The following is a 22,682-nucleotide window of genomic DNA, read 5'->3' on the forward strand; positions in this document are numbered from 1 at the left end:
AGTCTTTCTCTTCTTCTCTTTTCCTTCTCTTTTCTCTACCTAAATAAAATCACCTTTCTGCAACATTTCTTGGGTTCAACATTTACCTTTACGAGCATATGGCACACCTGCAGTGGTCCCATCGCTTATTCTTTAAGAGATTGGAGGCTAAGAGGCTGTGGACGGTAGGCAGCCGGGGTCGGTGAAGGATCCCAAGATGGCTGGGAGAAAACTTGCTCTAAAAACCATTGACTGGATAGCTTTTTGGGAGATCATACCCCAAAACCAAAAGGCGATTGCTAATTCCCTGAAATCCTGGAATGAGATCCTCACCTCCAGGTTGGCTGCTTTACCTGAGAATCCACCATCTATTGACTGGGCTTACTACATGGCCAATGTGGCCAAGGCAGGCTTGGTGGATGACTTTGAGAAGAAGTTAATGCCCTGAAGGTTCCTGTACCAGAGGATCCATATACTGCCCTGGTGGATGCTGAAGAAAAAGAAGATGTGAAGTCTTGTGCTGAGTGGGTGTCTCTCTCAAAGGCCAGGGTTGTAGAATATGAGAAACAGATGGAGAAGTATAAGAACTTAATTCCATTTGAACAGATGACCATTGAGGACTTGAACGAAGCTTTCCCAGAAACCAAATTGGACAAGCAAAAGTATCCCTACTGGCCTCACCAACCAATTGAGAATTTATAAGATTGCGTCCAGGAGGAGGCTCTGGCCCTTATATTACACATTCTGGATATTAAAAATAAAAGTAACTATACAGTTAAAAAAAAAAAAGAGAGAGATTGGAGGCTAAGAACCCACAGCATTCTCTCGGGGGAGCTGTGCCTCACCAGAACTCAAGAAAAAACCCAGTTACAATTGGGCTTGACTTTTTAGGGTTAATATTTTTCATTTGGACACAATTTTCCTCTCAAATTATTTTGCAGTGCAAAGCTTAACTGGACAGACCTTAGAGAAAGAGTGTCACTTTTTTTTTTTTCGAGACAGGGTCTCACTCTGTTACCTGGGCTGGAGTGTAGTGGTACAATCTTGGCTCACTGCAATCTCCACCTCCTGAGCTCAAGAGATCCTCCTACTTCAGCCTCCTGAGAGGCTGGGACCACAGGTGTACACCACTACACCCAACTAATATTTGTATTTTTTTGTAGAGATGGGGTTTTGCCATGTTGCCCAGGTTGGTCTTGAACTCCTGGGCTCAAGCAGTTCACCCACCTCAGCCTCCCAAAATGCTGAAATTACAGGCATGAGCCACCACAACTGGCCAAGAATCATCATTTTGATCTTGCAAAACAGAAGACTGATAATGGTCTAATGTAAATCCTCCAGAGGCTAACTATATTTTAACATATACCCTTATGCGCTTAGCTCAAAGGTACAGGTAAGTACTACAGGAGTTTCAGACAAAACGAAAGGCACACTGAGGTGAACGGTGGGTTTGTGGGGACATACCTGGGATTCTTGGTGTCTCATCCTACAGAGGTAGTGAGAATCTGGTACTGTGTTTCCTTTTTTAGGCCTCATAGCTGGCAGCCCAGACTCTTCTTCACGTAGAGTTTCAGTATGAAAAACATCCCATTGGTTGAATTCTGTCTAATTACTTATGACATATTGAGATCTGCAGTTTACTTCTTACTGGTGTTATCTACTTAGACAATGACTATATGAGATTGATGTGCAAGGACAGTCAGGATTTCATCTCACAAAGATATGCTTTGAGACACAATCCTCAGAAATACTTTTCTTCTAAAGCAGATGCCACATGTACCAGGAAATAGCAATCAATTAAATATTTATCAAGTACCTAAGACAAGTAAGGCCCTGAGGAGAATACAAAGAAGCAGCAGGCCTGGTGTCTTTCCTTGAGAGCTTAAAATACAGTTGAGGATTTTAAAAGACAACTAATAAGAGAGTAGGTGGCAGGTGTGGCTCTGGCCTGGTGCTATGTCTCTATAGCTTGGCCTGGATCTAGACCAGGAATGAACCTACTCTGAGGCAGAAGGGGTTATAGAAGCTGCCTCTGAAATAAGATCAAGTCTGTAAAGCACTAAACAGTCTCTGGCACACAGCAGATATCCAATGAAGACTGTTTTCCCTCCCTTCCCTCTTTGCCCCAATCACTCTAGGGAATAACATCAAGCTCTCCTTGCAGCTAACCCTCCCCAGGCCTGATAAAGATGACTTTTCTTTCTTCTTGAGTGCCAGTCTCCACTTGATAGCCCATTTCTGGAACTCTGTCTTGCTCCCCATCTTGGTAACCTTCCCACATCCTGTTATCTTAACAGGTACATCACGTCTTGCTTTTGCTTGTCACTCTCCAAAGGACTAGAATTCCAGGCTAGTTAGTAACTAAGAGCTTGCTCTTAGCAACGATGCCTATGACTGCTGTTCCAGATACTGCCTGCTGTGTGATTTCTTAACACCTAGATCTGTCTGCTATTTGAGTTGTCCAATTAGACTACAAGGATCAATGCATTTAAGTGTACTGGCTGACTAGAGCACTTTGTTGAAAAGAAGTCCAAGGCCACGTTCAGGTTAAAAAAAAAAAGAATATCATTATCAATTAGTGATGCCTTTCAATGGTGTAGAAGGCTAGGGCTGGTGAGCACAAAGGCTATATCCTTTCTAGTCCTACATCATGAGCTACTTTAAATTTCCTTCCTTACTAGGTACCATGTTTACCATGCTACACTTACTAACTTCCAACTAGCAACTGGGTATCTCCTTCCCATCCTACTACCAAGATCCCAAATGAATCCAGATCCAAATGCAAATATCATCCCTGGCTTCACCATCCTATCGTTGAAGAAATCACAGGCTTAGCACAATAAAAGTTATATAGTTCAGATTGGAGAGGTCAGGGAAAGAGCAGTAAGAGAATAGGACAATGATGTTGAAAGATGTGGCAGCCAGAATATGCACGCATAAGCAGTCCACCATGACGGACAGGAAGCCATTTATTCAAATCTACCTTCAAAATACTATACATCACAATTTGAACTCACTTCTCTAGAACACAAGTATCAACAAAATTATTAACTCATTTCTAACTCCTCCAAAGGAATTCAATATAAGATTTTTACCATTGAGCTGAGCTCCTAATTAGAAATATTAATTTGCCATCTAACTTAAATAATGTAAAAATGCAGACATGTTTGTAACCAATTTTCAAGTGGCCTTGCATAAACTTGTTTTCCCATTGTCCTTGGCTAATTAAGAACCATAGTTTCCATGTATATTTTATTTTGCAGGTTGGTTAGGAGGGTTAATTGCCTACTCCCCTTATTTGTCTTTTTCTCCTTAATGGAACAAGCCATGAGTTTGTCTGAATTGAGACACAAAATTACCAGGAAAAAAAAAAATCCACACTTAATGGTGGGCAGAGTTTCAAATTGCTGTGGATTTTATTTGGTCTGCATGTCATAAACAGTATTTACCAAACTGAATTTAAAAGAAATAAAATACAGAGGAACCACATAGAAGTTTCTAGAGATTCATTTTCTACATTTTTCTAGCATTCTTTTTAGTTCATTTTTTAGGGAAACAAAGTTGATAGACCAAAAAAGTATCTATCCCTTTAGAAAGTTCTAAGGTCTAACCCATCACAATGAATCCAAGATATATCTCTATCAAAGCAGACTGGGTTCATTCATGTTCATTTCCAACTGTGTATTCTATTTCTGTTTGTAATCTTGTGCTGCAGAAAAAGGAACACTATCGTGTTGTCTCTGTAGTCTTGGAGATATCCTTTGGAGGGGAGGAATAATAATGTCCTGTGATTAGAAAGAACATTCAAAATCTTAAATATCTTGGGACAAAGGATATTTCCTTCTAAACTCCTGTATGGTTACAACATGGTATTATATAACTGTTAAACTATAATCTAACTATAGTTACCATTATTGGAAATTCATACTCCAGGGATAGTTAACCACCATGTAATCACAGGCAACTACTACAAGCCTTCAGCTATCGTTATCTCTGATCAACACCAGAGGCTTTGACAAGTGGCTTAATAAAGGCTGAAAAGGGTTTTCAGGGTGCAATTAGTGGCTTGTAATTCGTATAACAGATTCTAGAAATGGGTTACCACAGATGAAATTAGAGGGATTCCAAACAGGTGGATTGGGACACACCCCTACATGTATTAATACATGAAAACAGTATCAAAATATAATGAGCCTTATAGCTGTAGTTTAATCACTAAACATCTTGTGCCCAGCCAGTGGGTCGGCAGATTTTTGGTTTCCCAATAGTTTACTGATTCCTGACACTGAAATAGGGCTGCATTGCCTCAAGTGAACCTTGCCTGTAAGACATTTTGGGAGACCAAAAAGGAGAGAACTGTGGCTTCATTCACCTGCAGAACAAGTGTTATAACTGTGCTTGCTAATAAGCACCTGCATGAGTGGAAAAATTTAATCTAAGACTTGCTTTCATTACAACCTGGCGTCAAGGATGTGTATGTTTGGGGGTGAGGAGTGGATAGCTAATCCTTATACCCTCTAATTATTAGGTAGCTACTAAGATCTACCCAAAAGCCTATCCAAGTTTGTTTGGGCCTGTTTACAAAAGGCACCCACCCTCTGAACACACCTGAACACAGATTCTTGTTACCAAATAATTCTATAATCTCTATTCCATAAAATCCATCCTTACACTAATGGGATTAATTTAAACAATGAAACTGATATTGAAATTAAAAGATATAAACAAGATGGAGCCTCTGAAGGACAAAACAGACTGCATGGTTGAACGATCATACTAAGCAATAATTTCACCTACTATATCATTACTACGTCTATAACCACACTGCATTTGAGAAAATCCTAGAATTACATGTTTCCTGTGTGAAAAGGAAAAATCAAATCAAATTGTTACCAGAATCAAAGTGAGCTGGTTCTGCCCGGTGGGCACAGGTTGGGGGTGTGTGCACAAGGGCATATCTCACATCGGTGAGGACGAATGCTCTGCATGGCCCTTCCCCCTTTAAAGGCAAGTGGAGGAGGGTGGAAAAGGTCAGTATTAATGGGACTTTAGTTTGAAGAGAATGGTGCCTGGAGCTGACTTTGGCAGCAGTTGAATAGAGAAAAACAGACAATGAAATAGAAGAACTTTCTGGGGACAGAAAAGAGAAACTGAAAACAAAGAAAATGAAAGTAAACTAGAGTTTAGGTTGGAGGAAATTGCAACAAGGCTTTTTTGTGAATGATAATACAAAAAATTAAATTTCAATTTCAAGTTACTAATGTTATTGAAGAATGTAAGCCCCTTTGACTCACAATGAAGTCTGATCCAGACGCAAAGATCTTAGGTGAGTGGTTTTGGTGCTTGTTTGGCATGAGGTGAGGCAGGGGAGGCGCACAGCAGTAGAGGTGTGGAGCTATCAAGAAAAGGCATTTTTTTTCTGTTTGTGTAGACTGTGCAATGCTCGAATAGCACATATGAAATAGTGAGATGATTTATAAACAGTACTAGAGGTGATGGGAAGCAACTTCCTTCAGGGCACATATGAATTACATATTACATACATTACATAAGAATTATACTTATATATTAATATATATTTACATAAATATATATTTAGGTTGGTCCAAAAGTGTTTGTGGTTTTTGTCACTAAAAGGAATGGCAAAAGAAAAAGACCAAAAAAAGATAAAAAAGAAAGACAGCAATAGAAAAAAAAAAATAAGTAATGGCAAAACTGCAATTACTTTTGCAACAACCTAATAGATACCATTGTGGGTGCCCTGAGTTTGAATGTTAAATAAATAGTAATTAGTTAATTATAATTTTCTTGGTAACAGAATCTTATACCTAAATCAGAGTCAAGGCTTCCTTAAAAAAGATCATTCATTCCTACATACTTAAATCTCTACCCAAAGAACAAAATTTCAACATCAAGAGGTTACTGAGGGGCATATTACCTTCACTTGGGGTTCACAGCTCAAATGATGGAGACACCCGCACTTATGAGATGCTGAGTTCAAGCTACTCTCTGGGGCTCATGGGCAGATGAGCAGACACGTAGAGGCACTCCTAGGAAATTGAGGTAGAAGTGGTCCAGAAAGCTGCTCCAGTTAGGTAACATGTGACTCACAGCCAGGAACCTGGGCTCTCAGTCCCTGCTGGCAGACCCTACCCATCATCCCTCATCCGTCCACAGGGGCTCTCCACCCTCCATTTTCTACTAGAACACTCACTCTTGAGATGGTTTCTACTTACCCTAAGACATATTCCCCAAATGGACAGAATCTTAGCCCCCATATGATGACCACTTATAACCATTATCTTAAATAATTTACAAAGATGAACTTACATACAAAGATATAAAAATATAGATGAATTACAGATTAATACAATTTTCTACTTTATAATTTTCATACTCAGTGACCTCATATTAATAAACAATATGTCCACCAAACTTCAGAACTGGAGGTGAAACCACTACTAAGGCTGAAGGTGATTGTGCAGTGTTTACCAGCATGAACTCTGAAGCCATTTTATTTGTGTGCCCATCCTGGATGCCCCACTTACCAGCTTTGTCACTTGGATAAGTTAATTTTCTCAGTGTTTCAGCTTTCTCATCTTTGAAATGTGGCAGTTACAGTATCTAAATCATAGCGCTGCATTAAGAGTTAGCACATGTACCCATCTAGCCAGTGTTGTTTCGAAGTTGACTCCTATTTGTACACAAGAGCCTTCTGGTAGCATGTCTTCTTACTTCCCAACTCCCTTCAGTGACAGCACATTTGTGGCTTGAAACTGATGATGGTGGGAGTATTTACACCATAGAAACTGGCAAAGGCCACAAATTGGAACTATTTTTGAGAGTCAGTTCCTAAATATTTACCAGTGCACCAGTGTATACAGCACAAGAGCTGGCCAATATTAGCTCTCAAGAAATGTGAGCTATTAATAGAAAAGGCAAAAAGACCCTCTGGCAAGTTCAAGGAATTTTTCCTACCACAAACAATTCTTTGCAATTACACAAAGAAAATTGAGTCAAACTATTCTTTAGTGATAAGGAAACTTAAACACAAATCAAATTCCCACATTTGATTAGCTAGATTCATCAAACTATATGTTTTAGGCTGGAATCACCTGCCCATTTCAATCTAATACATGGCACTAATGTGCCTTATAAAAAATATATCACATATAACATGTTGGTTCTTTTTCAATGGTCCTGCCAAACTCAAGGACATGTGGATTACATATTCATACTGAAGCCTGTAAATGAGTTCCCGCTTTGGAATCAGTTCAAGAGCAAAACTCTTAAGTACTCCATGAACAACATGAATGTCTCAAAGGTACAATTTTAAAGAAAGGACTGATAGACTCCTTCTTTACCCCAACTAAGAATGAAACCAGTGGAACAGAATCTTGTCAGCAGTTCCACTTTTGTTTTAAAGAAGATGGACAGAGAGTGAGAAAAATGAATAAAACGTGGTTTTCTTTTCCTTTTTTACATTTATTGATAGAATTTAAAATCAAGTTTAGGTTCCTGGAGTTTTTACTCCATAGCATTCTTGGGCAGTACAGAAACAAAGATAATGAGTTTTTGTGGCCTTAATTTTATTTTACTTTTTAATGTTAATTAAAAAAAATGAGCAAATCTATAAAGGCAAACTCAAATTACCAATGAACCAGAAACCTGGGAATAATTCCCTGTCATGAGAAATCCTAACTGTTTCAGAAACATTATTAATAATATTCTAAAATCTCCTTTTGCCATCTCTCTTCAACTAAGAATTTGATTGTGTGACACAGGCCCACACTACATAACAAGCCAATAACTCACCACTGTATCCCACAAGTCTCCACCAAATATTTAGTCATTCACACACCAGAGGTGTAGGTTTTTGCCTATAGTTCTGGGTGAGATGTTCATTATTCTTCTCAGACATCCAGATAATCAGAAAAGAAGAAAAGTAGTCATTACCAGCACACTATTACTGAGCTACAACAATTTCAAGTGTCTCTTAAATCAAAAAGCAACTTTCTGTGCACGTGGTAGTCAACATGATGACTTTGTCTAGGGCACTGCTGCAGGTAGATGGATTTGAATGACAGGTTGCCTTAATATTTTGATTAGAGGTTTGGGACATGGCTGTAGATGGAGTGGAACACACAAGGCTTTCAGAGATGAAAGTAATAGATGTTTATGGCATTATTCACCAGGAAGAAAGTGAAGGAAAGCATTCTGCTCCAGAGACAAAGATAATCAGGAAATCATGTATCCTCAGAAACAGATACGCATGTGCACAGCTGTCTACTCCCCTAAAGAGAAACATTGAACACTCACTTTATTGTCCTTCTCCTCCTCCGCTAACAGCAGAGAATCCCTTGTTGACTATGGGGCGATGAGTTCTTAGCAGTGCAAGTGCAGATCCCTGGGAGCATATGAAACTTACTTAAGCAATGAAGTAACTTCCTGCAGGTCAGTTTAGGAAATCTCACAGGGCAAGGGTCTAGGCTGATGGCAAAACCTAGAATTAAGCCAAGTTGCTTAAACTGTATCCATTCATGAGGTTGCCATTCCCTCACAATTTATAACGTTTAAATGCTAGAGGGACAGAGGAAGCCCAAGTATATTAAAACACGTTTAGTTGGCCGGTAGCAGTGGCTTAAGCGTGTAATCCCAGCACTTTGGGAGGCCGAGGTGGGCGGATCATGAGGTCAAGAGATCGAGACCATCCTGGCCAACATGGTGAAACCCCATCTCTACTAAAAATACAAAAAAAATTAGCTGGGCATGGTGGCGTGCACCTGTAGTCCCAGCTACCAGGGAGGCTGAGGCAGCAGAATTTCTTGAACCCGGGAGGCAGAGGTTGCAGTGAGCCGAGACTGCACCACTGCATCCCAGCCTGGCGCCTGGTAACAGAATGAGACTCTGTCTCAAAGAAAAGAAAGAAACCACACATTTAGTCTTACAATCAAATAAAATTTCAAAGAAAACTAAGAGGTTCCACATTTATGACATTTTTGGTCATTATTATACATGTGACAGTAGTCATGGAGATATTTTCTGCTAGCTATTCTAATTAGTATTACTTAGATATAGCCAGACCAGTTTTAAGTTCTCCACTCTTTTTGTTTGTTTTCCAGCATCCATAAATACCATTAAGATAAGTTGTCAGGATTCTTGAAGGGGGCCTGTTAAATAAAACCCTATGTCCTTCCTGGAGGAGGGAAAGGAAAGAGGAGCCTAAAAGGGAGGAGGCCTTTTGGAGTCAGTGACTGAGGACGCCTGAAAACAGTAGGTCAAGAAGCTACGCAACTCACTGTTTGTTTACACACCTGACTCTCTCTGCCTCAGGGCTCCCACCCAAAGGTAAATCAAGCCTCTTCCAAGTCCACATCCTACTATGTGCAGGAAAGCTAGAAAACAACGCTGTAGCCTTCTAGCTTTTAACTTCTATGTAGAATGGGGGGTTAGGAGGACAGATGCCTATATTAAGTGCCTTTTCTCTACCCTTTCCTCTCCCTTTCCAGAGAGCTCAATACCCAACTATGCTCTTCACCATTCCTCTCCTAGGAAAGAATGACTGACGTAGCCTTGCTCACTTTATATAACATGATAGATGCATTTCACCTGTTTCAGATCCAGCCTTCAACATTATCAAAACCACAGAAATAAGTACTTGGGGTTACCAGCTTCTTTCGGTCACAGCTCTTGTATAGGCTTTTGGAGTGAAGAAACACAAGTTAGAATTCTATTTTTACTACTTACTATCTCTATAACCGTGGATAAATTACCCTCTCTAAAAGACAATTTTGGCTTCTATAAATGAGAATAAATCCTATTCCTAATGCTTGTTATGGATGAATTGGGATAATGTATATAAAATGACTAGCATATGACAAGCTACAATCCCAATGAGTAGCATTAAATAATGAGAGTTAATATAATCAAATAATTTAAAATAAATACAAAAGAGACCCTCCAGAAGCATGAGCCCAGTGACCAGATTTAGTGCATGCAGAGGAGGAACAGGGGTAGAAGAGGGGATAATAATGGATAGAGGAGGTCTACAGTTGTTTTAAATCCAAGATCATGTCTTTGGATGATAGTGTGGTTGAATCTGTTTATAAACAGATGATTAAACTGTATACAATATGAAAAGAACTGTTTATGCATTAAAAGGAACACTCCTCTGCTTTTGATGAAGATTTCCACATGGAGGGAGTTTATTTAATGTAACACCCATGAGCTAAGGGAGTGACTTGCCTAAAGGATAAATTTAAAGGAGTAAACTGGACATGCTCAGCTCTTCTCTTTTATTTCCTAGTTATTTTGTAGTCCTCTAAGAGCAACCCTGACATCTGTCACCCCAACCCACAGAGAATGGGCCTTGGTCTAGCACAGTCTACGACTAGATAGGAACATCTGATTAAACACATACTCCAAGTGATCCTTTAGGAGTCGTAAAGTTGGCATTTTGAACTCTCATCTTCTTTACTTTCTTGCTTTCTTTTTTTTTTTAAATAGTAGAAGGTACTATAATATATATTTTTAAAATTTTCCATAAGTTATTGGGGGGTACAGGTGGTATTTGGTTACATGAGTATTATTTAGTGGTGATCTGTCAAATTTTAGTGCACCATTATTTCAGCAATATACACTGCATCATATTTGTAGTCTTTTATCCCTCCCCCACACTCTTCCCTTCAAGTCCCCCAAATCCATTGTATCATTCTTATGCCTTTGCATCCTCATAGCTTAGCTTCCACATATCAGTGAGAACATACAATGTTTGGTTTTCCATTACTGAGTTGCTTCACTTAGAATAATAGTCTTCAATCTCATCCAGGTGGCTGCAAATGCTATTAATTCATTCCTTTTTATGGCTGCGTAGTATTCCATCATGTATCACAGTTTCTTTAGCCACTTGTTGATTGGTGGGCATTTGTGTTGGTTCCACAATTTTGCAATTGTGAATTTTGCTGCTGTAAACATGCACATCTAAATGTCTTCTTCAAAAGATGACTTCTTTTCCTCTGGGTAGATACCCAGTAGTAGGATTGCTGGATCAAACGGTAGTTCTACTTTTACTTCTTTTTTTTTTTTAATTGCATTTTAGGTTTTGGGATACATGTGAAAAACATGCAAGATTGTTGCATAGGTGCATACGTGGCAGTGTGATTTGCTGCCTTCCTCCCCTTCACCTATATCTGGCATTTCTCCCCATGCTATCCCTCCCCAACTCCCCACCTCCTCCGCTGTCCCCCCCACTCCCCCACAACAGACCCCCATGTATAGTGCTCCCCTCCCTGTGTCCATGTGTTCTCATTGTTCAACACCCTCCTATGAGTGAGAACATGCGGTGTTTGATTTTGTGTTCTTGTGTCAGTTTGCTGAGAATGATGGTTTCCAGGTTCATCCGTGTCCCTACAAAGGACGCAAACTCATCATTTTTGATGGCTGCATAATATTCCATGGTGTATATGTGCCACATTTTTCCTGTCCAGTCTATCATCGATGGGCATTTGGGTTGGTTCCAGGTCTTTGCTATTGTAAACTGTGCTGCAATGAACATTCGTGTGCATGTGTCCTTATAGTAGAACGATTTATAATCCTTTGGATATATGCCCAGTAATGGGATTGCTGGGTCAAATGGAATTTCTATTTCTAGGTCCTTGAGGAATCGCCACACTGTCTTCCACAATGGTTGAACTAATTTACACTCCCACCAACAGTGTAAAAGTGTTCCTATTTCTCCACATCCTCTCCAGCATCTGTTGTCTCCAGATTTTTTAATGATCGCCATTCTAACTGGCGTGAGATGGTATCTCTCTTGCTTTAATTCTTACCTTCCTTAGCACTCAGTTGGACGGCGGGTTTTATTTGACAGGCCTCCTTTAGGGATCTTGACAATTTGTCTTAATTGGTTTTATGGATTCTGGAAAACTACCAAAAAGAATGGAGAACTTAAAACTGGTCTGGCTATATCAAAGTAATACGAACTAGAATAACTGGCAGAAAATATCACCATGACTACTGTCACATGTATAATAATGACCAAAACGTAATAAATGTGGGTCCTCTTAGTTTTCTTGGAAATTTTATTTGATTATAAGACTAAATGTGTCTTAATATACTTAGGCTTCCTCTATCCATCCAGCACTCAAACATTACAAAATTGAGAGGGAATGGCAACCACATGAGTGGATACAGTTTAAGCAACTTGGCTTAACCCTAGGTTTTGCCACCAGCCTAGACCCCTATCCTTCAGGATTTCCTAAGGTGACCTGCAGGAAGTCACTTCATTGCTTAAGTAAGTTTCATATGCATCTAGGGATCTACAACTTCTACCCTAGGGAGGTAGTAATTTAGAGAGAAAGCAGTTAGGATGTGAAGTTCATCAACAGTAGAAACTCTCAGGATGACCCAGATGGCCTACTTCTAGGATAGAAAGAAGGATTTTAATTGACAGATTGGATCCTAGGTTCCTCCCAAGGGCTTCCCGGTAGAGGTCATGAACTGTGATGCAACTGCATAGTTTCAAACCACTTTCAATTCAGTTCACCCTAGATCCCTGTGGAATGCATTTCAGGTAGCAACAATATTCTATATCCCAATTTCAATTGCTCTGTCCCATCTCCCTGTTGTCCTATGTTTACGACCTTAATACAAGAAGTTTAAGTTGTGTCAATCTCTGTTACTGATTATGGACCTGTCTTCCAGACTACTTGAGACCTTTCCAAAATGCATCAGCTCTGTCCCCCAACATTGAACTCTCTGATATAAGCGGGTGAGTTCTTTCTGCTCAGGTACAGACATAAAGACTTCACTTTCTTGACCCAATTACAGTCTGACTGAGAATCTGACAAGAATTTATCCTTGAAACCAAACAAGAATCCTAGCAGTTCAGGGGCTCTATTTGGTAGTAGGATCTTTAAACTTGGGGGCTGTTCTTTTATTCAGTTCTGAATCCCCAGTGCTCAGCAGAACAGCTTGCATGAGTAGGTGTTTAATAAATCCTTGCAAGTGAATAAATGAAGTACTTGATGCTTTAAAAGCAAATCTCTGTACTGAAAGCCTTAGGAAATACTCCATAAATTAACAAGATGATGAGCAAGAAGGATGATTAAAGGAACTTGCTTATAAAGGTATAAGAGACCCTGACTCCACTCTGCCAGATCTCATTGCCTGGGAGAAGTTTCCTCTTTTATACCCCAGATGGGCTGAGCTGTTTACATTTTTGTTGGGTTTGATGCTCAGAATAAACGTCTCCCGCCATGCAGCTTGAGTATTTTGGCCATCCTACATTTTATTTGGTAACTTCACTTTAGGAAAAAACTGCACACACACACACACACACACACACACACACACACACAGCCAAAGGTGGACTCTAATTGACTTAAGTTGGTCAGCAACCACTTTTCCTTGGCCACTGTGATTGGTCCAAATTGTCAAGATCATTGACTCAATCTAATGAGATGTGAAGAGACGCTTCTTAGTTTTTTTTTTTTTTTTTTTTTTTTTGAGGCGGAGTTTCGCTCGTTACCCAGGCTGGAGTGCAATGGCGCGATCTCGGCTCACCGCAACCTCCGCCTCCTGGGTTCAGGCAATTCTCCTGCCTCAGCCTCCTGAGTAGCTGGGATTACAGGCACGCGCCACCATGCCCAGCTAATTTTTTGTATTAGTAGAGACGGGGTTTCACCATGTTGACCAGGACGGTCTCGATCTCTTGACCTCGTGATCCACCCGTCTCGGCCTCCCAAAGCTTCTTAGTTTTTAAGAAAGCTAGTTCTTTACTCCTCTGTGACTACCACTGAGTTTTTTTCTCCTGCAGGACAGAAGCAAGGAAGCAAAGAGCACTAGAAACTGCTAGCAGCTGTCTTGTGATAAGAGAGGCCAGCCTTAGACTAAAGCAGACATAGTGAAAACAGAGAAGAGAAAGGTAGAGACAAAATGATGGCACAGGTGAACTGCTGGCCCCAAGCCTGACCTACCTCCGTGACTTCTCAGTTACAAAAGCTGATAAACATCTTATTGCTTTAGCCTGTTTGAGCCCAGTTTTCTGTTACTTGCACATGACTAAAGCCAAATTCACTGAATTCATCAAGGCAGCTCTAAAAAAGTTGCTACGTCTTTGCTGGGTTGAGAAGATTTAAACACGGCAAGGTTAAGTGGCCTGCCGGTGTACTTTTGGTGCAGCAAAAGGACTGTGAGAATGCAAAAGCCTTACCACTTCCCAGCCTCTGTCCTCACCCCTGGCCACTTCAGCCTCCTTGGATTCATTCAGTAATTCACCTACAATCACTGCCTGCTATTTATGTTCTATCCAGTGCCTACAAAATGAACAAAGACATTGTCCCTACTCTCTAGAAGCTTGCAAATAACTCTAGAATGTTTGTAGGCAAAGACTTAGAAGTATTTAAAAATCAAATGATTATGTTAAAATTAGTATGGTAGATTCCCCCATTAGGTTTCCTTTAATTGTAAGCCATATTGTTTTCTACAATTACAACTTTGATTTAAAAGAAGTTTAAAATCAACTAGAGATGTATTTACAGTAAGAGCCATACTGTGAATATAAACATTACAATATCTGTGAAACCTTATGGAACACAGAGCCCCATGTTTAATATTTATTGGACATCTACCCTATGTCATAAACTGGCATATGCTGAGCACTTTGTATACAGTATCTCAACATCCACCATAAATTACTATTTCCATATTACAGACACAGATGCCAAGAGGCAGATAATTTGACTGACTTGCCCCAAATCATACAGTGAGGAAGCAGAAGGTTAGGACTTGAACTCAGGCAGTGTGACTTCAGTGAGCCTCTTGCCACTGTATTATTCTGCTAAAAGACTTCACAGAGTATGGGAAGTAGAATAATATCCCCCCAAAGATGTACACGTCCTAGTTTCCTGCACTCGTGTATATGTCAGATTATGTGGCAAGGGGGAATTCAGGTTGCAGAAAGAATTAAGCTTGTTAATCAGCCAACCTTGAGATGATAAAATTATCCTGGATTACAAAGTGGGCAAAAAGTAGAAGAAACAGTCAGAGTCAGAGACAAGAGACATGGAGGCAGAATCAGAGGTCAGGGTGATACAATGTGTGAAAGACTAAACCAGTCGTGGCTGGCTTTGAAGATGAAGAAAGGGACCATGAGCCAGGGAACTGGGGCAGCTTCTAGAAGCTAGAAAAGGCAAGAAAACAGATTCTACCCTACATCCTCTAAAAAAGAATGCAAGCCTGCTGGCACCTTGATTTTAGCCCAGTGAGACCCATTTTTGAACTTCTGACCTCAAGCAGTGAAAAATAATAAATTTGTTTTGGTGGTGGTGGTGGTGGTAGTGGTGGTGGTGGTGGTGGTGTTTGAGACAGAGTCACACTCTGTCACCCAGCCTGGAGTGCTGTGGCCATGATCTCGTCTCACTGCAACCTCCACTTCCCAGGTTCAAGTGACTCTCCTCCCTCAGCCTCCCCAGTAGCTGGGATTATAGACACCTGCCACTATGCCAGGCTAATTTTTGTATTTTTAGTAGAGACAAGGTTTCAGCATCTTGGCCAGGCTAGTCTTGAACTCCTTACTTTGTGATTCACCCACCTCGGCCTCCCAAACTGCTGGGATTACAGGCATGAGCCACCATGCCCAACCAAATTTGTGTTGTTTTAAGCCACTGTTTGTGGCAGTTTGTTGCAGCAACAATGAGAAACTAATACACAAAGAATGCGTAAATTTTCATGTCATGTAGTATAAGGGAAGAAAAATAATTTTCCTCTTTTTAGGTTCACTGGTGGGACAGACCCCATAACAAAAGACAGATTAACAAGAGAAAAACAAGCAGTTTATTAAAATGCATATTCCATATGCATAAATGGGAGACACTCAGGGAATGAGTAATTCTCTAAGAGGAGGTTTTGAATTCCAGCTTATATAGCATCTTCAAAAAAGAACAGTAAATTTTTAGAAAAGTGTCAAGACAAAGGTAAAGAACATTTGAGTCTCTAGGGGCAGCAAACTGTGGTAAGGCAAATAAATGGTAAAGACTAGTTAGTAAAGTGTGTTATGTAGATAACTCTGGTGTCCTCTCCAGGCTGATAAGGGTCTAGATTTGTCCTCAGCGGTTAACCTTTGTTCTCCCTGGTAAGGAAGGGAGGCCAGACACCTTTGCCTTTGTAAATATAGGTCCTGCTGTAAACATACGTACAAGGGCAAAAAGGTGGGTGATGGGGTGGAGGAAGAGCAGAGAGCCTTTCCTATGACTGCGGCCTTCCATTAGCCCTCAGCTCAAAATGAGTTTTATGTCAAAGAGACATCTTTGGAGTGATATATTCTGGCTTCCTTCAGTAGATGAAAGATTAATAAAATGGGTTATCCCCAATACCATCTTAATAAGTGATATCAAAATTTATTTAACCCTGTAGGGAAAAAAAGTATTTGGGCCTTGGAGACACCAGAGTTTGGTTCATACCAGTAAGTTAGCCAAGCTTTCTGTGTTTCCTGCTGTAAATTGGATATAGTGCTACCGAAGGACTAAAAGAGAGAAGACACTTTTTTGCTTCTTTTTTTGCTTCTTTTAGGAAGAAGCAAACGCAATGCTGAGCACTCAGCTGAGAGTCTTCTGACCCTTTCTTCTCATCAGTTCCCAAGAGAACACTGAGAAAAACCAAGCTCATCTTTAGAAAAGCCGTAATTTGTGAATATTAAAAATGTCAAATAATTTAAGTATCATCAATATAATTTGCTAAATGGAAATGGTATGCCATTTAATAAAGAGATACCCACATACCCAAAACTTTAGGGCAGCAATTTCTCATCCTAGGGGTCATTCTAGAGTTTTGTGCACTCTCTCTGCAGAGATGAAGTTAAAGTATAATAGTAATCCAATAAAAACAAGGATATAAAAGATTGATTTATGCTCATTTTGCTGAGCAAATAACTAGCACTGCATTTGTTACATAGGCTACTTGTCAAGAGGAATATATATTTTTAAAACATCTTTCTCTGGGGGCTTCGATTCAGATCTGCATATCAAGGTTTTACCCTTTCCCCAAGTGACCTATTTGTCTGAGGGAGGCATTCAATTAGACTGCCAGCATAAATTGATTCAGTATTGATCAGGAAACCCTTCTCACTTGAAAGACATATCACGCAGAGGTAGAGGTGTCACTGCTACAAGTCAATACTCCAAGTGCAAAGGCCCAGATGATTCAAGAATATGAAATGAGGAAGGGTCCTCCCCGGGCATTTGGAACAGAAAAGCCTCCTCTTCCTCTTACAGAATAGCAGCATGAGAAAAAGAAGCTCATTACAATGTTTTCATAAAGGCAGGAAACTGATTCCCATTCTCTGCTAGTAGTAAATGGGAATAAAGGAATAAGGCAACGGTTTCTTTGCCTCAAGAAGCATCACTGGAATCTGAGGTTCCAATAATCTCATCTCTCAAGGTCACCACTCTTTAGGGAAACACCCCTGCTCTTTCCAAATACCCTTACTCCACGGGCCCTTTCCTGTTGCTCTGATTCTCCTCCTCCTCTAGATCCCAGCTGTAAAGCCCAGGTCTGACAAATTTATCAGAACTCTTTCAGCACCCTTCACACATTATGTTTATCTTTATAAACAAAAGAAACTCAGTTATTTTAGACAGGAAACTGAATTTTCTGACGTCTAGAGCATCAAAAAGCACTGTACACCCAGTGAGATCAAAATAAGTGCTAATCAATGATAAGTATGCTTTATTTAATGTAAAACTGCTACTTGGATTAAAGGGCAGGAAGGATGCAGGCTTGTGGTATCCAATGCTGGCTTTTAATCTTTGTTATTTCTCAAGTGATGGCTTTGATTTGTTGAAATGTTTTAGAGCCCTGAACATCTGACAGAATAAATTAAGCCCTTCCTAACGGCCTTCCCTTGATTATCCAAAGTACCCACTATAGATAAGATTGTATTTTACATCCAGCTTGAAAAAAATCATAAAATTGGCTCCATTAAAATAATTAGGACTCCTTACTTTCATTTTAAGATTTAGCCTCTATATATTTACAGCATTCATTTTTATTTACACTTTCACATTGTTATAACGGGGTAATCATTTGTATTATGTGGCACACATACCATTTAAGATATGTAGTTTCCAAATGTCACTGGTAAGAACTGAAATCCATTATCATTTACTCGCAGAAATGAAGTCCATCATGCTGTGCACTTGCAGAAAAGAATAAAGAGGTTTAAACCAGAATCTGCATAATCCCAGGTAGAGGCAGCAGCAGCAGTGGGGGCGGGGCAGGGGGAAGCATCATCTCTGATATGCAAACCATGGAAAAGAATGGCATATATTACAAATCAGGCCATCTGAATGCAGAGGACCCAAGAATATGCTCAAATAAGTACACATATTGTAATCAATCAATTAGAAACACTGATGATCATTTGATAAGATGTGTGATAAAATTCCTCAGACATATATGCACAATTTTGCAGTTAACAAAATACAGCTTCAGTGTCTTATTTTCACTTGGAATGAAATGTCAGCTAAAAATGAAAACCTCTGCCTTTGACACTATCCAAAAAGATCATCTTCAGAGACCACTTCTTTCACTCATTATTTCATTCTAAATAAGTTTCCAATATTATTCATGTATACGTGAAAAATTATTCCAAGTATTAGCAAAAAGGGGAAAATAAGAGTAATAAAGAAATAGGTGTGCACATGGCCCAGGTGAAGAGGAGAATGACCTTTGTATCCCAGAACCCTGCTCAAACAACAAACAAAACAGAAGCAGAAATGTTTCACAAAGAATCAATTTCTTCTAACTATAACTCATTTTGCAATCATCACTTTAACCCAGTAAAGCAGTAAACAGCCACTAAAATGATAAATATGAAGATCATGTAAAAAAAAAAAAAACATGGAACAGAGTCTACAAAATGCAAATAAAAAAACATGGAATGTATTTATGTTATTATTGCAACTATGAGAAATTATACCAATAGAAGAAGTTACAAAATCCATATTATACACAAATATGGTGACGGTAGTTATTTTTGGGGCAGAGTGGTAGTTAAGGGCAATTTTTTTTCTTTTTATTTCCCTGCTATTTCTAATATTTTACAGTAAGCATATATTGCTTCTTAATTTAAATTTAAATTCTATTTTTTATTTTAAAGATCCAGTCAGGCATGGTGGTTCATGCCTGTAATCCCAGCACTTTGGGAGGCCAAGGCAGGTGGATCACGAGGTCAGGAATTCAAGACCAGCCTTGCCAAGATGGTGAAACCTCATCTCTACTAAAAATACAAAAATTAGCTGGGCGTGGTGGCATCCGTCTGTAAACCAGCTACTCAGGAGGCTGAGGAAGAAGAATCGCTTGAACCCAGGAGGCAGAGGTTGCAGTGAGCCGAGACCATGCCACTGCACTCCAGCCTGGGTGACAGAGAGAATCTCCAACTAAAAAAAAAAAAAAAAAAGGGAAAGAAAGAAAAAGAAAATAATGGTATTTAAGCCTGACAACTCTTTAAGATTTACTCTAGACATTTACTCATTTCTCTGGGTTACTCCCCATGCAGACAGGAGGCATACACGTTATTAAACTTCTGCTTGTTTTCTCTTGTTAATCTGTCTGTCATTACAGTGGTCTATTCCAACTAAGAACTACAGAGGGTAGAAAGGAAATTATTTCTCCTTTTCTACACTCTAAACTGGGTCCCAAAATTTTTGGTAAAGAAAACTATTTTCTTAAAACACTGAATTCTGAATTCTCAAAGCCAGGAGAAAAGACTGCCAATAGGGGCTTAGTATAATATGGCTGCAAACCAGTACGTGCTGAATTTTTTAAATTATGAATTTTTAAAATTAAATTCACAAAGGCCATACCTGCTAAGGAGAATTTAGGAAGAAAAAGAAAGAGTAAGAGAACCCAAGAAAGAAAGTGTCAGGTACAGTTGTGGCCACTGAGCTTTCCTGGATATTTACTCACAGCATCATGATGAAAACTTACACTAATGTGCCAGGAGTTTGAGACCAGCCTGGCCAACACAGTGAAACCCTGTCTCTACTAATAATACCAAAAATTAGCTGGGCATGGTGGTGTTCATCTGTAATTCCAACTACTCAGGAGGCTGAGGCACTAGAATCACTTGAACCGAGGAGGTGGAGATTGCAGTGAGTCGAGATCATGCCACTGTACTCCAGCCTGGGTGACAGAGCAAGATACTGTCTCAAAAAAACAAAAAACAAAACAAAACAAAAATACTACACTAGTGAAGGTTGTTAAGTCCAAATCACTTTGGAAAAATTTTAACTCATCAGAAGAAGGGACTCATCCTTTGCATTACTACAGCATCCTTCAGCATTGATCTACACCAGATTAAGGTAGCTTCTTTCCTCCCAATAAAAATGTTCAGACTCAGGTAGATGACACCCGAGAGCCTGACAGGTAGGAGGTAATAATGGAGGCTTTACCAACATCTGAATAAATGTGAGTGAATGTGCTACTTACAAAACTGAAAAATTAACAGCAATTAGGTTAGACCAGGCACTGCAGGATAATGTGTTCAACTTCTGTCAGTGTTCATATCCTTTTGCACTATCTCCTTGATAACAAAGACAAGCACATCTCTTCAACAGAGACAGTCAGTTGTGCCAAAATTAGGGAAGATTTCTTACCTGTCTCTTAGGAAAACAATCATGGTAAAAGACAGTACTTTTGATGTCTAGAAAAAAAATAGAGTTGTTCTTTGAGTATCTAGACACACATTAACCAAACGGACACAAAGAATAAGAAACACTGAAATGAACGATAATGATATGTAAACAAGATGCCAAAGAGCACAGAAATCTGATAACCAAACTCAACCCTGTCTGTCTAGAGCACAGATTGAACAAAATGTCTGAACATGTAGTGCTGACATATATTCTAAGAATGAGCTAGGCAGAGCCTACTGATACTTTTCAATGGCTAATTTGCAGAACTATAAAAATCTTTTGGAGGGAGATAAAAATATGTAGCTTGTTATTTATTTATTAAAATAAAACCAAAGGACAATCAACATATTAGACAATATTCCTGACTTTTCAATATAGTCGTGGTAGAGACAATAGGGCTCACCAAACATTCCCACTGCTCCCCAACATAAGAAAAAACTGCCCCATCACTGGGTCACTACTTGAAGAACAGTGTCCCCACTCACAGCAACTTTTGTGTTGTTAAGCAACTTCTTTTATGTCAGAACACTAACATTTATGGATTATATGTTCCCACAAAATGACCTAGCGTAGCTGAACTAAAACAACAGTCTACAAGTTTTCTTTCTCTTAAAACAATAACAAAAAAAAATGATAATTGAAAAATAAGCCTAATCTTTTACACATACGAAGATAAGCAAAGAGGTATCCTAAATATTTAGGATTTTAGTTAGCATTATATCCATTGATATTAATTGCTGTTCAAGGCAAAAAAGGGCTCCACAATTAAGTTTGGGAAACAGAGATATGATATCCCTTCCTAAAGATTTGAAATGTAAAGTCATGTGTTCAAGGCTCTGAGATCCAGCATTTTTCAAGCAAATCATCAACATTTCCAAGGAAGAGATCTTGGGAAATAATGCATTCTATTCTCCCCACCCAAAAAGAACTGATTTGCATATTAATAAAATCTACATCCAGCTACTATTAAAATTTATTTACATTCCCTAAGTAATTATCACCTGGTGAGTGGGGAAAGGTGATATTAACAAGGGCAATAGTCAAGATATTTAACAATATATCCTAGATGTTGACCAATCAAAATAGACCCTCAGCCCTGCAGACATCCTGTTGTGCCAGGCTTCCATTATTTACTTGCTGGACTGTAGACAGCCAGGGTACTGAGGGCAGTGGAATGGGTAGGTGTTCAGAGCAGTGGCTATACACCAACTGATATAGTTTATGTTCAATACTAATTAAATATCAACTCTGCCTAAAAGTGATAGGTAACTATTATCTACTTTAAGACTATTATTTGACTATCTCTTCATTTGCCTAAAAGGCTGAAGTCTTATTTGATATTTTATTTATTAAGACTTATTTTATAGTGGGCATTATTGAAATACAAAAAAATGTTTATTAGTTATCTAATATATGACTGGCACTATGGTAGGTGCATTCATAAAATTAAACAAGAAAACATGTTTTTTTATAGTCCAGGACATATTGAGATATTTAATTAACATATATCTGTAGACTGAAATATTGACAATAGTCTAACTATATCTTTCCTTATATGGAAGACCATTTGACTTTGTTGAAAGAATATCTGAAAATAAATCTCATTTTACTGGTAAAAGAGGTTTATTGAAAGGATATTGTTAAGGATTACTTATCAAAACAGAAGTATGCCAGAGGATTCTTCAGTAATTGATTTGCCTCATCACCAGGTGTCAAGTTATTGAACTATAAGAGGCATTTTTAAATGTGGGAGAGTGTTCTGTAACATTGTATCATGAGTTTGGAATGGAATGTGGAGGGAGTCAATTGAGCTAATCTTCTATATCCTTTCCTTCACAACCAAAAATTCATATCTGTCTACTTACAAGGTATTTAAAACCCTGTGCTGGATCCAAACATCCAAGAAAATGTACTGTTTGTGTGACACTTCAGGACCCTACTCTAAACAGGGTCCTTTGGGTGGCTGAATTGATCAATGAACTAAAACATTTCTCAAAAATCTCAGATACT

General features: G+C 39.1%; 1 protein-coding gene and 1 pseudogene across 2 annotated transcripts in view; one reads left to right on the forward strand and one right to left on the reverse strand.

Moving 5' to 3' along the window:
* The window catches only part of RASGEF1B (RasGEF domain family member 1B), a 605,535-nt gene that overhangs the window by 538,321 nt on the left and 44,532 nt on the right, over positions 1 to 22,682 (reverse strand). The gene's annotated exons all lie outside the window — the stretch shown is intronic.
* Positions 161 to 759, forward strand: LOC105713331 (ATP synthase subunit d, mitochondrial-like; annotated as a pseudogene).

This window comes from Aotus nancymaae, unplaced genomic scaffold (assembly GCF_030222135.1).
Source record: "Aotus nancymaae isolate 86718 unplaced genomic scaffold, 86718_ANA_hifiasm-v0.15.2.pri h1tg000006l, whole genome shotgun sequence".
Lineage (NCBI taxonomy): Eukaryota > Metazoa > Chordata > Mammalia > Primates > Aotidae > Aotus > Aotus nancymaae.